This window comes from Zingiber officinale, chromosome 3B (assembly GCF_018446385.1).
Source record: "Zingiber officinale cultivar Zhangliang chromosome 3B, Zo_v1.1, whole genome shotgun sequence".
In the NCBI taxonomy this organism is placed as follows: Eukaryota; Viridiplantae; Streptophyta; class Magnoliopsida; order Zingiberales; family Zingiberaceae; genus Zingiber; species Zingiber officinale.
Window position 1 is genome coordinate 53,545,248 of NC_055991.1, and position 17,615 is coordinate 53,562,862.

A 17,615-nucleotide genomic window follows, 5' to 3' on the forward strand; every position below is an offset into this window, starting at 1 on the left:
AAAAAGTTAACCTAGCATGCTCATGTACCTCTTGATGATATGATATGAATTAAGCTAGGTGTTTATGTTTACATGTTGTTTAAAGCTTAATTTCCCTTCATGAGTGGTTCGGCCAAGAACCAAATTAGGGTTTAGAGAAGCTAAAAAGTTAACCTAGCATGCTCATGTACCTCTTGATGATATGATATGAATTTAGCTAGGTGTTTATGTTTGCATGTTGTTTAAAGCTTAATTTCCCTTCATGAGTGGTTTGACCAAGAACCAAATTAGGGTTTAGAGAAGCTAAAAAGTTAACCTAGCATGCTCATGTACCTCTTGATGATATGATATGAATTTAGCTAGGTGTTTATGTTTACATGTTGTTTATAACTTAACTTCCCTTCATGAGTGGTTCGGCCAAGAACCAAATTAGGGTTTAGAGAAGCTAAAAAGTTAACCTAGCATGCTCATGTACCTCTTGATGATATGATATGAATTTAGCTAGGTGTTTATGTTTACATGTTGTTTAAAGCTTAATTTCCCTTCATGAGTAGTTCGGCCAAGAACCAAATTAGGGTTTAGAGAAGCTAAAAAGTTAACCTAGCATGCTCATGTACCTCTTGATGATATGATATGAATTTAGCTAGGTGTTTATGTTTACATGTTGTTTAAAGCTTAATTTCCCTTCATGAGTGGCTCGGCCAAGAACCAAATTAGGGTTTAGAGAAGCTAAAAAGTTAACCTAGCATGCTCATGTACCTCTTGATGATATGATATGAATTTACCTAGGTGTTTATGTTTACATGTTGTTTATAACTTAACTTCCCTTCATGAGTGGTTCGGCCAAGAACCAAATTAGGGTTTAGAGAAGCTAAAAAGTTAACCTAGCATGCTCATTTACCTCTTGATGATATGATATGAATTTAGCTAGGTGTTTATGCTTGCATGTTGCCTATAGCTTGGTTTCCTCTTTATGAGTGGTTCGTCCATTATGAGTTTAGAAGCTTAGATATGCCTCACATGATACGTTATGAATTATGAGATGTTATTTAATGATGCCATGCATGATTGTGTCTTTTATGATGTGCTATGTGCCCAAAGATACATGCTTTATGATATGACAAATAACATACTCATTATGTATGCTTATGATCCATGCATGTGCTGTGTGCCCAAATATGCATGCTTTATGATATGGTAAATGACATGCTCATTATGTATGCTTATGATCCATGCATCTACTGTGTGCCCAAATATGCATGCTTTATGATATGGCAAATGACATGCTCATTATGTATGCTTATGATCCATGCATGTGCTGTGTGCCCAAATATGCATGCTTTATGATATGGTAAATGACATGCTCATTATGTATGCTTATGATCCATGCATGTGCTGTGTGCCCAAATATGCATGCTTTATGATATGGCAAATGACATGCTCATTATGTATGCTTATGATCCATGCATATTGTAACACCCACGAATTTCTTAAAGCTATATATGAAAATGTTCTCTTGTAGAATAAAAAGGGAGATAAGATAGAACCAAAAATATATAAAAGAAAAAGAATTGGTCAAGGATTGAACCTTGAACCTTTTTAATCTTTAAGGATTATGGATTGACCACTAGGCCATCATAAATTATTGTTGAATAGAGAATGGAAATTTGTAGATAAAGGTAAAAGTATGATTAAGAGAAGGAAGCAAGAAAACATCAAGTAGCTTTCTTCCTCCTTCTCTTGATTAAGAGAAGAACAAGAAAAAGACAAATTGTCTTCTTCTGTTTTTTTTCTTCCTTCCATTTTCATGAAGATAAAGAAGGAGACGGATTAGGAGAGCTAAGGGGGGATGAATGGAGACATTCTTCATCATTAAGAAAATAAGAAATGAGTTAATAGGGAAGGGAAAGCAAAACTTATCCTTGCTTCTTCCTCCCACTTAGCATAAGAGAGAAAAAGGGAAAGGGGTTTTATTTTTCTTCTTCCTTTCCTCACCATTGCCGAACCTAGAGCCTCCCCTCTCCCAAATTTCTAAAATCCAATCTTAGTTTTCTTCCTAAGGAAAACTAAACCTCAAGAAGAAGTCCTTAATATCTACTTCCTACAAGCAAGAGAAGCAAAGGAAATATTAGAAGGAGGAGCTCTCTTCTTCTTCTTCTTCATAAGGGTATCTTTATCTTAAGAAAAGACCAAGCAAGAGGAGGTAAGTATCCCCTCACCTGTGGTATAAGTGGTTATGTGAATTTTCCTTAAGTTTAGATGGTTTAAAAACCTAGGATTTCCCATGAAACTTTCGGCCATGAAGGGTTGTAAGACCTATGAAAGCTTAAACCCAAAACCAACACGCTTATGGTTTTTCTCATGATATGATATGAATATTTCCTTGATATTTCATGCTTGTATGTTGCTTGGAACTAGGAGAATCCTCACCTTAGGGTTCGGCCACGAAGAGAATAAGAACCCTAGAGAAGCTTAAACTCAAACTAACATGCTTATGATCTTTCTCATGATATGTTATGAATGTTTCCTTGATGTTTCATGCTTGTATGTTGCTTGGAACTAGGAGAATCCTCACCTTAGGGTTCGGCCATGAAGAGAATAAGAACCCTAGAGAAGCTTAAACTCAAACTAACATGCTTATGATCTTTCTCATGATATGTTATGAATGTTTCCTTGATGTTTCATGCTTGTATGTTGCTTAGAACTAGGAGAATCCTCACCTTAGGGTTCGGCCATGAAGAGAATAAGAACCCTAGAGAAGCTTAAACTCAAACTAACATGCTTATGATCTTTCTCATGATATGTTATGAATGTTTTCCTTGATGTTTCATGCTTGTATGTTGTTTGGAACTAGGTGAACCTTACCTTAGGGTTTCGGCCATGAAAGAATTAAAAACCCTAGTGAGGGTCAAACTCAAATCTAACTTGCTTATGATCTTCCTCATGATATGATATGAAGATAACTTGATTTCATGTGGTTTAGAACTAGGTTTCCACATTTTAAACTTTCGACCAAGATAGAATTTAGGGCTTAGGCAAGCTTAAACTCAACTCTAACATGCTCATGTTTTTACCTATGATATGATATGAAATTAACATGATATTCTCATGCTTGTATTTGGTTGAGAACCTAGCTCCACACCTTATGACATTCGGCCACTTATAGTTTGTAGACCTAGGAAGCTTGAAACCTAAACTCAATATGCTCATGTTGTTGCTTATAATAAATGTTATGGAAATTGTTTAGGGTTCACATGTTGATAGGCTAATTGTAACTTAGATCTAGGCCTTGCATGTTTCGGCCACATTATGAAGTTTAGACCTAGGAAGCTTAGAACCTAAATTTAATATGCTTACGATGTTCCTTATGATAAATGTTATGAAAGTGATGTAAGGTTCATATGCTTTTATGATTGCTTGCAATCTAGAAGAACCCTTGCATGTTTCGGCCACCCTTAGTAGGTTGATGTTTGAGACCCAATTATGACTCTTTATGTGCTTCACTTTGCCATGATATGAATTAGGAGATGCTAACTTATGTTCCATGCATGCTTATGTTTTCCATGATATGTTATTTCCATGATATGTTATATGCTCATTTATGTATGCTTATGAATCATGCATGAAAATGTCTCCTATGATGTGCTATATGCTCAAGTATGTATGCTTTATGAAATGAAAAGAAAAGGCCTAAGAGATGCTTCCATATTTGTTGGGACTAAGAGCACTCTTTATGACAAGCTAAGTGAAAGGCCTAAGAGTTGCTTCCCTATCAAGTGGGACTAAGAGCACTCTCTATGTTATGAAAAGTTATGAATGACATGTACATGATATGCTATGAATGACATGAATATGATATGCTATGAATGATATGTACATGATATGCTATGAATGACATGAATATGATATGCTATGAATGACATGTATATGATATGCTATGAATGACATGAACATGATATGCTATGATATGATATGTATATGACATAATATTTTACTTTGTATGACTTGTACCAACAGGGTGGGCTCCTTATTCGCCCCTAGGTCGATGGACTAAGAAACGGGCCTAGTAAAGGGTGGGCTCCTTACGTGCCCCTAGGTCGAGCTATGGGCCTAGTTTCCTAGTAGGTTCAAGACTAGCTACCTTGAGTCTACTTAGGATGCGCGCATTTATGTATGTATGTGGTACTAAGCCGGGCCCCCTCATGTTGAGATTATTTTTAAGTACTATATGATATTGTTTTTAAGACATTTCGCACATGACATGAAGCATGTTTTGAAAAGCATCTTGCACATGACATCATCCATGATTTAAAGGGCATCTCGCATATATGTTTATGATATGGAATGATATGATATGATTCTTACTCACATGCTATGATAGGATGTTCTTTATGCTATGATATGATATGTCATGATGCTTATTTTTATGATATGACATGATATGTTATGATGCTTACTTTACGTTATGATATGATTGTCATTTATGCCATGATAAGTTTATGCCATGATATGATGCTTACTTTATGCTATGATATGATAAGTTTATGCCAAGATATGATGCTCACTTTATGCTATGATATGATTGTTATTTTATGGCATGATATGATTTTCATTTATGCTATGATATGAGTTTCATTCATGCTATGATATATGATATGATTACTCTTATATGATATGTACGGTTTTTGTGAGTAGGAAAGGATCTTACTGAGCCTTGTGTGCTCATAGCTTACTTTCCTTGTACCACAGATAAAGGTAAAGGATAGATAAACTAAAGGAGTATCAGGAGGGGCAGGAGATGTGTGTGGTGATGGCTTGGCTAAGAAAGAAAGACCTGCTTATGTTGATTTAGGATTGATATGAACTATGCTTATTTTATGTTGATGACTTGCATGATCACTTTACTTATGCATATGTTAAGATATGGATATTATGACTCTTTAAGTTGTAACTATGCTGAGCATGCTAGTATGATTAGTTGTGAGAAAAAGAAATGAACGATTACTTCCGCTGTTTAGAAATTCATGTACGTACGTTATGTATAATAGAAGGTAACCCCGCCTCCACTAAGTAGGAGGAGGGCCGGCGTTACAGGTTGGTATCAGAGTCAGGTTAGCCTTCCCGCTACACACACATCAAGCCTCTACTCTGCTGCTCCATGTAAGAATTTCTATGCTTACTTTATTTCTTTTTATGCATGATAAGTAATGTTTTTATCTAATATGCATGTTTATTTTTTTTTATGATTCACAGTTTTAGTCTAGGAATGCATGAAGGTAGGATAGAATTGACTATAACATAGGCTAGGATTTGTTAAGAATAATAATCACCTTAGGTCGGCCTGGTTAGAAACAATGATGACTTATGCTAGCCTTGTTGTCATTTATGAAGTTAAACATGGCTACTAGAAGACATGGTAACAGGACCGAGGAGACAGTGACTCCACCAGATATGACCCAAGTGGTTACAGACCTCCAACGTCAGATCACGGAACAACAACAAGTGATCACTGCTCTGATGAATCAACAAGGAAATCCGGTCACCCCACCAACAAATCAAAATACACCGCCCGTCATACCTACAGCTGCACCGGTACTACCGATAGCCCTTGCCCCAGTCCGACAAGAAACCTACTTGATACAGTGGCTAAGGCTGAAGTCGGAGAATTTTTCGGGTACTTGCGAACCATGGGACGCCCAGGTCTGGTTCAAGACAATGGAAAGTATCGTAGAGCTGCTGGATTGGCCAATAGCAGAAAAGATCAAGTGTGTATCATTCTGTTTTTCCAGAGACGCACGAATGTGGTGGGAAAGAGTTAAGACCAAAAGACAAGTCAACCTAATGAATTGGGCAGATTTTGAAGCAGAGTTCTTGGAGGAGTATTTCCATATGCGAGTGATGAATCGACATTACGACGAGTTCACCGAGTTCCGGCAAGGTGACTTATCTGTCAACGAAGCAGTAAAGCGCTTCAATCGCCTCGCACGCCTATGTCCAGAGTTGGTCAGCACGGAAAGAGATCAGGTCAGACTGATGCTGAAGATGCTTCGACCCGAGATAGCTTTGAATGTGGCTGGTGGAGTTAATAGACCACAGACTATGGAGGAGCTAGTCAGCAGTGCCTTGATCACCGAACATTATCAGAAGGCAATGAACGAGGGTAAGAACCAAGTACAGACAGAAGGACAAAAGTTTCAAGGTACAAGAGCAGGCTGGAAAGGAAGCTCCGCTGGAAAGAGGAAGCAATGGAACAGCACTAAAGGTGGACCCACTAATAAGCAGCCCAGGTACCCTCCGTGTACCACTTGTGGAAAGCAGCATTCCGGAGTATGCCACTGGGGTACGAGAAAGTGCTACAATTGTTGACAGGAAGGACATATGGTCAGAGACTGCCCTACTTCCAGGTACTATCTCAGCAGTATGACCAGAATAGGAGTACCCCCGCACAGCTACATCAGATGCAAGCGGCTCTGGAAGGGACTCCGATTAGCCAAGGGAGATTAGAAGCCCCACCAGTGACGACGAATGCCAGGGTTTTCTCTCTCATCAAGGAGGACGTGGCGAGTGCTTCTACAGTTATCACAGGTCAGCTACCTATTTTCAATCAGTATGCTATTGTGTTATTTGATACTGGGGCAACCCACTCGTTTGTCTCCACACCCTTCATGAAAAAGTTAGAAGTGCCACCACAAGTCTTAAATGGCAAATTCTTGACAACCTTGCCTTCGGGAGAAGTGATGCCATCCGATCAGATGTTGTGAGCTGTGCCTATCCGAATTGCAGACAGAGAACTCTACTGTGATCTGATAATACTCGACATGCAGGATTTTGATATTATACTAGGCATGGATTTCCTGATCAAGTACGATGCTTCAATCGAGTGCCGTAAAAGAAAAGTAGTCTTCCGACCGAAAGCCGAACTGAAGTTCGAATTTATTGGGGAACCAAGGAAAGGAATTGAGGGATTCTTATCAGCCATAAAGGCGCAAAAGATGTTAGATAAAGGATGTACTGGCTTTCTAGCACACATGGTCGACGCAAGTCAAACCGATGACCAGAAGATAGAAGATGTCCGGGTAGTATGCAAATATCCAGGGGTATTTCCCGATGAATTACCAGGATTAGCCCCTGATCGAGAAATAGAATTCAAGATTGAATTGATTCCTGGCACTAAACCGATCTCTAAAGCACCCTACCGAATGGCGCCGGCTGAGTTGAAGGAACTTCAGGGACAACTATCAGAGTTACTTGACAAGGGACTTATCCGCCCTAGTCACTCTCCATGGGGAGCTCCGGTACTGTTCGTGAAGAAGAAGGATGGATCCATGCGAATGTGTATAGACTACCGAGCGCTAAATAAGGTGACAATCAAGAACCGGTACCCTCTTCCATGGATCGACGACCTGTTCGACCAATTGAAGGGTGCAACCGTCTTCTCAAAGATTGACCTGAGGTCCGGCTACCATCAGGTGAAAGTGAAACAGGATGATATTCCGAAGACGATATTTCGAACAAGATACGAACACTATGAGTTTATAGTTATGCCCTTTGGAGTAACCAATGCTCCTGCTACATTTATGGATCTGATGAATCGGGTATTTATGGCATATCTCGACAAATTTGTGATCGTCTTCATTGATGATATTCTCATCTATTCCAGAACCCAAGAAGAACATGCTGAACACCTGAACACAGTGTTGCAGATCCTTCAGGAGAAACAACTATATGCAAAGTTTTCCAAATGTGAGTTCTGGCTTGATCAAATATCATTCTTGGGTCATGTTATCTCCAAGGACGGGGTAATGGTGGATCCAAGCAAGATCGAAGCTGTAAGCAACTGGAACAGACTGAAGAATGCCAGCGAAGTCAGAAGTTTTCTCGGGCTTGCAGGCTATTACAGGAAATTTGTAGAAGATTTTTCCAAAATTGCAGCCCCTATGACAGTTCTCACCAAAAAGAACAAAAGGTATGAATGGACAGATGACTGCGAGAAGAGTTTCACAGAATTAAAAAGGAGACTGACTAGTGCTCCGATCCTTACTCTTCCGGAATGTAACAAGGGCTTCGATATATACAGCGATGCCTCCATATTAGGACTAGGAGCTGTAATCATGCAAGATGGCAAGGTCATTGCCTATGCCTCTAGACAACTTAAAGAGCATGAAAAGAATTACCCCACCCATGACCTAGAACTAGCAGCCGTGGTCTTTGCGCTCAAAACATGGAGACATTATTTATATGGAGCTCAGTGTAAGATTTACACCGACCACCAGAGTCTGAAATACTTCTTCACACTGAAAGACCTGAATATGAGACAACGTAGATGACTCGAACTAGTCAAAGACAATGATTGCGAGATCTTTTATCATCCAGGAAAGGCGAACAAAGTGGCCGATGCACTCAGCAGGAAGTCCTGTGCCACCTGATGTCGCTATTCTAAAGTTCGAGGACGAACTTTCTATGAGGTATGGGGTACTATAACACCCACGAATTTCTTAAAGCTATATACGAAAATGTTCTCTTGTAGAATAAAAAGGGAGATAAGATAGAACCAAAAATATATAAAAGAAAAGGAATTGGTCAAGGATTGAACCTTGAACCTTTTTAATCTTTAAGGATTATGGATTGACCACTAGGCCATCATAAATTATTGTTGAATAGAGAATGGAAATTTGTAGATAAAGGTAAAAGTATGATTAAGAGAAGGAAGCAAGAAAACATCAAGTAGCTTTCTTCCTCCTTCTCTTGATTAAGAGAAGAACAAGAAAAAGACAAATTGTCTTCTTCCTTCCATTTTCATGAGGATAAAGAAGGAGAGGGATTAGGAGAACTAAGGGGGATGAATGGAGACATTCTTCATCATTAAGAAAATAAGAAATGAGTTAATAGGGAAGGGAAAGCAAAACTTATCCTTGCTTCTTCCTCCCACTTAGCATAAGAGAGAAAAAGGGAAAGGGGTTTTATTTTTCTTCTTCCTTTCCTCACCATTGCCGAACCTAGAGCCTCCCCTCTCCCAAATTTCCGAAATCCAATCTTACTTTTCTTCCTAAGGAAAACTAAACCTCAAGAAGAAGTCCTTAATATCTACTTCCTACAAGCAAGAGAAGCAAAGGAAATACTAGAAGGAGGAGCTCTCTTCTTCTTCTTCACAAGGGTATCTTTATCTTAAGAAAAGACCAAGCAAGAGGAGGTAAGTATCCCCTAACCTGTGGTACAAGTGGTTATGTGAATTTTCCTTAAGTTTAGATGGTTTAAAAACCTAGGATTTCCCTTGAAACTTTCGGCCATGAAGGGTTGTAAGACCTATGAAAGCTTAAACCCAAAACCAACATGCTTATGGTTTTTCTCATGATATGATATGAATATTTCCTTGATATTTCATGCTTGTATGTTGCTTGGAACTAGGAGAATCCTCACCTTAGGGTTCGGCCATGAAGAGAATAAGAACCCTAGAGAAGCTTAAACTCAAACTAACATGCTTATGATCTTTCTCATGATATGTTATGAATGTTTCCTTGATGTTTCATGCTTGTATGTTGCTTGGAACTAGGAGAATCCTCACCTTAGGGTTCGGCCATGAAGAGAATAAGAACCCTAGAGAAGCTTAAACTCAAACTAACATGCTTATGATCTTTCTCATGATATGTTATGAATGTTTCCTTGATGTTTCATGCTTGTATGTTGCTTAGAACTAGGAGAATCCTCACCTTAGGTTCGGCCATGAAGAGAATAAGAACCCTAGAGAAGCTTAAACTCAAACTAACATGCTTATATCACTACTACAAAATGAGCCTAAGGTATCACTTTGGGAGCAACACTTTAGTAAATTGTTGTCATATATCCAGTTTTGGAAAAAACATGCAACACTTTCAAATAAGTGTTGCATTATAACTAAAATGCAACACATTTTTTAAAAGTGTTGCAGTTGATATTAGAAATGGCAACACTTTTGTATAAGTGTTGCAATAGTGCAGGAATACGTAACACTTTTTAAATGTGTTGCGGTAGTAGTAATATTTGTCGCAACCGGGATAAATGATATGTTTATTTTTCGCAATCTACCAGCAACTATTTTTCACCAAACAGAGATCCCGTGCATGAACAAAACTCGTGAACTCCCTGCCTAAACTTGCGACCTCCCTCACACGAACCTAAACCCGCAATGTCCCTCACGCAAACCCTTGAATCGTGTGTTCCTCCCCTCCCTCCACCGAACTTCTCTGCTCTAACCCTAAACTCGCAACCTCCTCCTCATGCTCCCTCAATAAAATTTCTCTGCTGCAAGCCAATCTAAACTCTATCTTCGTTGAACATCTCTGGCGAAGCCCTCTCCGTGGACGTCTCTAGCGAATTGAACATCTTTGTCAGGTGTATAATCGTGTGAAAAGTGAGGAGTTTGTAGAAAATTATGATTTGTGGATTTTTCATGGAGTGGATCTATTATCATTTAAAACTACAAAAAATTTAAATGACGATGTTCCATGAATTTATAAAAATATTAATGAATTATTACAAGATACAATAATTAAATAATAAATATTATTAGAGAAATAAATTTATAGAATTTTTGTAAATTTTTTTAGAAATTTAAATAAAGTTAATAAGACGTGTTTTGAGAGAAATCTTATTTGGATAATAATTAAGTTGGAATTAATTGATTTTATTAAATTATTTAAATCTACCTATATAATATAATGTATATAATGGAAACTTAAGTTCCATACCCTAATTCCACTCGTGATTTCCCTTTCTCACTTGACGCCGCCACCCGTCCCTCCCCCTCTCGCAAACTCACCGCACCGCCCCTGTTACGCTCCGCAAGTGTACGGAAATGTCGCAAGTAATATAAAAGATTATCGTATCCACAGGGACTGGAATAAGCACTAGAAATGTCTCAATGCGAATTAGCTAAACAACTATCCAATCGTTTCAAAAGCAAAGTAAAGGTAAACAAATCTAATATTAGAGATCAACAAACAAGAGTTTAGTGTTTTGGGTTATGATAAAGGGAGATTCTAGGAGTTTCGGTTTCTTTGTAAGATTTCTTGAATGTAAATGGTTCACCAATTCTTATTCCTCAATTGCCAAACATGTAGAAAGTTGCCGGTTCCCTCTTGCAATAGACAACCGGCTAAGGACTGAAAAATGTATCTAAATAGGATTAATGAGACATGAACCTACGTTGTCCTTACACAGAAGCGCACCTATTACTATGCCTTCCTCGGATATCAACATAGAAGCCCACAACTTATTAATCTATAAAGATACAAGAAGCTAATCATAGAATCCATCCTACTCTCTTGAATATTCCTATTTCCTCTTCAAGATTATCTCTCAAACGTCCTTACACGGGCTTGCACCTGTCACGTGGATCCCTCGGATGATCGAGTGAGAGTTTATCTTTACCAAGTCCATAAGAAATCCAAACAATCAATCAAGAATGAGAATTAAGCACAAACCAACATCAATCGTTAAAGATCTAATTGATACAAGCAAGATAATGTCATTGAAACAAGAAAATGGCAAATCCATAAGAGATTACATCAATCCATCATACAAATACTCCCTTATTCCTAGAATACAAGATCTACTCCATGAATCGAGGAAGAAAACCCGAAGAAGTAGAGATTACAAGCATTCCTTGAATCCCCAATCCAAGAAAACAAGAAGAGGGGAGAAGAGAAAACTTATCTACGAAGAAGCCTTGTCTTTGGATCCAATCCTCGCTCCGAAGCCGGAATCTCCCTTAGAATTGCCGAAATCCTCCCAAGAATGGGAGGAAACCACCAAATCTTGCTTTCTCCCAAAGGGAGAGATCCCTTTCAAATCATGAAGGAGGGTTTAAATAGAGGAGGAATTCGGGCACCGGCCCGTGACAGTGTGAGATTCACACGCCATGTCCCCCTCTCGCCTACACCTGCGTGTGACTCCACACGGCCGAACCCTTCTCTGGAATGATACAGTGTGGTGCACACGCCACCGCTTGGTCTCTGGAAATGCTACGGCCGTGTGGTGCACACCACACCTGCTTGGTCTCGAAACCTCACACTACTGTAGATCCACACCATGTAAGGCTTCTGCTCTAGTTGGCTTCAAATCTTGACACGGCCGTGTGAGGTTCACACGGCCATGTCATCTTCCTCTTCTGCTGGTGCCAAAACCCCACACGGCCCGAGCTCCATACCAATGCAGGGCCGTGTGAGGTACACGACCTGGTGCTTTCTCCCTTTGTTTCCTCCAAGGCTTGCCCAAAGATGTAAATTCTTCACCAAATCGACTCCTGCGTACAGTAAATGCACAAAAAGCAGATCTCCGAACCAAAAGAGTAAATATGCTAAAAGGAAAGCTGGAAGTATACAAATGCATAGATCAAGCATGCTCAAAGTATGTAAATGTGCGTAAAAACATGCATAAAAGAGTATATAATCTACGCACATCACACTCCCAGACTTAAACCTTTGCTTGTCCTCAAGCAAAATGCTGCAATCTAAATTCATATGTTCTATAACACATTCATAAAACCCAGTGCACTTTCCTAACTCTATCAAAAAGTTTCATTAACAAGCATGATCATGGAAACAAGTAAAGTATGGTTCAAGCATAAGAATCTTGTGCGCAGTGTAAAAGTAACTCAACACCCTTCAAGTTTCAATCCATGTCCTAGTCAAGTCGTCATCAAATTTGAATTCCTAATGTTTCCAGTGAAAGACAAGTAACCAGTGATAGGCACTTACTTACCATTCACTTGGTTCATATTTCTCAACTAACCCAAGGTCTCAAAGGTGTGCTCAATCTCAAGGGAAGCTAAGCAGTCATTTCCCCAGTAACCTAACTCGGTCTCAAAGGGGTGACTTGCTAGATTCCACTCATGACAACTATTTTTTATATCCCTTATTGTTCATTTTTTCATTTTTTTTATTTTTTTTTATTTTTATAAGTGTTTGCATTGTGCAAAACTTATTCACAAATGTACTTTTAGCACACATGTTGGGATATTTTGATTTTTCCAAATGAGCTTTAATGATTTGAGCCTCATCCAGTAACCAAAATGAAAGTTGAGAGATCACCATGGAAACCAAGTACTAAGCAAACAAGATGAATCATGACTATTTCAATGACATCAACTATTCAAGCATCAAGCACAAGTGTAGTGAAGATAAAATCCTTATGGTTGAACCAAAACTAAAACTCATCACCATAAGATTCTTAGCTTATTAATGCTTCCCAAGATAGAAAAAAGAACTACACAAAGTTTACTAGTAGCATCATGCGAACATCATAAATCGAGACAATAATCGTGCTAACATTTCACTTGAATCCAAGGAAGCATATAAGTGAAGATTTGATGTTCTCAAAAATTTTTTACCATGATTATTTCAAAAACAAGCAAAATAAAGCAACAAGCAATGAAAATAAGAACCAACATGAAAAACTAATCAAAAACTAAAAACTGAAAACCAAACTAAACAGTACATAACACCCCCCCAGACTTAAACTTTTCATCGTCCCGATGAAATCAGTATGGTGGAGGAGGTGGAGGTGGACGAGGGAAAGGAGGTCTACGACGTGGTTGGCCAATAGGAAAACTAGGAAAACCTGGAATCTCACCCAAGGATCTATGATACTCATATAAAGCATCGACTTGTTGGCTAGTAAGCGTCATACTCTGCATAAAATCTCTCATCCTAGCCTGATCAGTATCATAATCCTGCACAAACTCGGCCACTTGACCTTGAAAATTCCTCGTAAACTGAAAATGATTTTGTACCTCCCTAAACTGATCATCAGATAAAGAGAAGCGCCCCTCCAACATTTTTCGTTGGGAATCTTGCTTCTCATGAAGTGATTCTAGAGACGTACGAAAATCTGAAAAATCGAACCTAGAAGATCCCGTGCCATATGCAAAAGAATGCCTAGCAGGCTCCATGAAACTAGAAGGCTGCGTATGTCCAGATGACGAGGGCTCATGATGTGGCTCAGTGTCTCCAGGTATAGAAGGGTTATCCTCAAAATCTAACTCAGAAATTACCCAATTAGCCTGGTTATGAATAGTAGTTTGTTCAGGAAAAGGAAGAGGTAAAGGAGAACCACTCCTCCTAGGAAACGCGAAACCATTCTCATCCCGAACGATCATTTTCATAGCAAGACATGTATCAATGTCAATCATGTCATTACCATGAATTATTTCCAACCCATCAACATCAAGATTTAAATTACAAGCTATTCGGGTAATCAACCCACCAAAAACAATTGATCCCGATGATGCCCTAGCCGATCTCAATAAGGTTTGAACAAAATGAAAATCAGAGTCAAATTCGACCTTATAAAGCATAGCCCATAAAGCATAAAGCTCTATTTTCTTAACCACCCCATCACTCTCTCCCCTACCAAAAATAGTTTTACTCATGACTCTATGTAGGTACCTAAAGATGGGGTTTTGCATATGGGAGGCCTTAGCTCTTGAAGGCTCATAAGGTTGATCTAACCCAGTTATTGCATTCCAAAAATGATTCCAATTAAACCTTGGATCAAACCTACGAGGGCTACCGGTGGTTATTCCAAAACAAGAATTAAAGTCACTAAATGCCCATAGAAATTCTTGATTCATTAATCTAAAAGAGATTTTTCCAAAATAATCATCTTCATTAGTAAAATGGACATCCAATGAACTTAAAAATTCCAAAACAAGACGAGGATATGTAGGCAAATGTGTGTACATAATATCACTCCAATCCAAAAACCCAATCATCAAATCTACATCTTCCCTAATTCCAAGCATATCAAGAACAGTTGGGTCCATATATCTAGTACACACTATCTTTCTATTGACAAGAATTGCAAATCTAGTTACTTGATCATCATTTCTGAACACAATATTGAATTCATTGTCATTACCTTCGTTGCGTGAAGTCCTTTTGCCTTTGCCCTTCACTGGTTGTTTTCCTTTGTCTCTTGATGGCTCCTTCTCTTTGTCTCCACTAGATCCACCACCTCCTTTGCGTAATCTCTTCAAAATATTGGACATCTTGATGAGTTTAGATGGGGGAAGAATTATTTAGAGTTGTGGAACTTCAAAGAACAAAACTTCAAAGAACAAAAGATCTTAGGTTAAGAGAACAAAAAGTCCAAGTCTTAGAGAGGAGGAGAATCGGATCTAAGAGATCTTGAGAGATTAGAGAGGAGTTTTTAAGAAATTGGGAGAGAAAGATATGTTTTGGAGAGTTGGGGGTGTGCGGAACACGGCCAAGATCTGGCCGTGTGAGGTAGGAGGTAGACTTTAGTAGTTCTCCTACACGGGCCGTGTAGATCTACACGGCCTCCCCATCTTTCCTCTCGGGATTCTTTGCACGGGCCGTGTAGATCCACACGGCCTCCCCCTCTTCCTTCTCTGGATTCCTCGCACGGCCGTGTCTGGGACACGACCTCTCCATCTTTCCTCTCGGGATTCTTTGCACGGCCGTGTCTATGACACGGCCTATTCCTTTTTCCTCTCGGGAGATCCCACACGGCCGTGTCTGGATGACACGGCCTAAACACTTCCCTTCTCTGCAACCTTTGCCTGGCCGTGTATAGCACACGGCCCGACTCTGTTTTGCACCTAACCTGAAAACAGAATCAAAAGAAAGCATCAAACTAAAAGAAATTACAATACAAATCAAAACTAACTAAAAGAACCCTTGGGTTGCCTCCCAAGAAGCGCTTGTTTAAGGTCTTTAGCTCGACCACCTCATTAGATTCATCTAAATCTTGCTCTTGGAGGGGTAAGATATTTTAGAACCCTCCTACCAAGGGCTCTTATTATGGAGGGAGCTTTCATCAAAGGAGCTACAAAGTAAAGTATAACTCTCTCCATCTTCGTCTTCTTGGAAATTTTTTCAGGTGGTCGAAGACGGTTCAGATTGAGCTTCCAATTATTGGCCCATGTGAAATCTGCACATCCAAAAGAAAAACAAATCTCCCACAAGCATGTTATATAGTATAGAGCTAGAACCATATCAAGATAAGATGAATAAGTAATAAAAACTGAATCACATCCAACAAAGTCAATTATAGGTACCTCCATAAAGTTTTCCAAAAGATCACAAGAAATACTAACCTTACTTTGTTGAGAAATACCTGAAATTTCTAAGCATGTAGATGTGACTTCCTCTGAATCAAATGATGGTTCTGGCTCTAGCTTAGGTGTTGATGATATCAATGATGGTGATTCTCGAGACTCTACTAGCTCTGTATAAGTCCCTACACATTGTTCCACAACATGATCAATTCTTAAAACCTCTAAGGGTTGTCTTGACAAAGGTGGTGATCCATGAGATGCTGCTTCCACAACACAGCTCCCTACACATTCTTCCATATCATCATCATCAACACATACATCAAAAAATAAACCAACATCTATGTCCTCAATAGGAGAATCAATAACAAGAGGATCAATAACTTCACTTGCAGTTTTAAGTTGATCTACCACATCACATTCATCATCTGAAAATTCGATGTCACTATAACACCTTATAAAATTTTGAGATAGATCTGAAAACTTATTTACCACTACATTATCAATAAAATCCTCATCTGAAAAATCTTCATCTTCATATATATTCAAAAATCTACACTCAACCATATTAGTGTCATAGGATTTGCCGAAGTCTTTATTTTCATTGACCCCCACTAACCTTTGTGGAAAAGGAACCCTTAGTGAAGGTCCTGGGAAAGACTGAACTCCCTTTTTCCCAAATTCCCTTTGAGCTTTTGGAGGAGGTCCAACTTGCTTATCTAATGTTGGTGTGATTAATCGTTGAGGGAAAGGTACTTCTGGCCTTTGGGAACTTCCCAGAGAAATGGAACTGAGTTCTTGTGATCTTCTATTATTCTTCTCCTCAATTCTAAACATGTCGTTCTTCAGAAGTTCTTCATGATTTTTGCCACTTCTCAACCCAACATCATCACACTTTTCATTGGATCTTGATTGTGTAGGAGGGGGATCTTCTTTAAACCATTTTGAAACAATACTATCAAGCTTTGCCCCCAAATGTTTGAACTCCTCACTCTGTGACTTGTGAATTTCAACATTTTTAGGTGGTTGAATTTCATTTTGTTTGACAGGCTCTCTTACATTTATAGCTTGCACTTTTTGAATATCTGAGGGAAATTCCATCCAACTTTTGTTCGACCATTCATGGAGGTTCAATGTCACTTGATCAATTAACGAATAAGCTTCATCTACACTTTTGTCCATAAAAGAACCTCCAGCTGATGAATCCAATAAAGTCTTGTCTGAGAAAGAAATTTCCCCATAGAATATGTGCAAAATCAACCATTTTTCAAAACCATGATGAGGGCACTGTCTTTGAAGACTCTTGAATCTATCCCATGCTTCAAATAATGATTCTCCATATGCCTGAGAAAAATTTGTTATGCAATTCCTCATATACACCGTTCTACTTGGAGGGAAAAAATGATTCAGAAATTGCTTCTCCAATTGTTCCCAACTTGTGATGCTTTGAGGACAGAGAGAATATAGCCAATTCCTTGCTTTATCCTTGATACTGAAAGGAAATATCATCAATCGAACTGCATTTGCTGATACTCCTTCACATTTCACCAAATCACAAATCTCTAAAAATGTTTCAAGATGC

General features: G+C 38.8%; 1 non-coding gene across 1 annotated transcript; it reads left to right on the plus strand.

Annotated features, from left to right (window-relative positions):
- The first annotated feature begins 17,303 nt into the window (after nt 1-17,303).
- On the plus strand, nt 17,304-17,409 carry LOC121968750. Its single transcript, XR_006108288.1, has one exon. It is a non-coding gene; the product is annotated as a small nucleolar RNA R71 (small nucleolar RNA).
- The last annotated feature ends 206 nt before the right edge of the window (nt 17,410-17,615 follow it).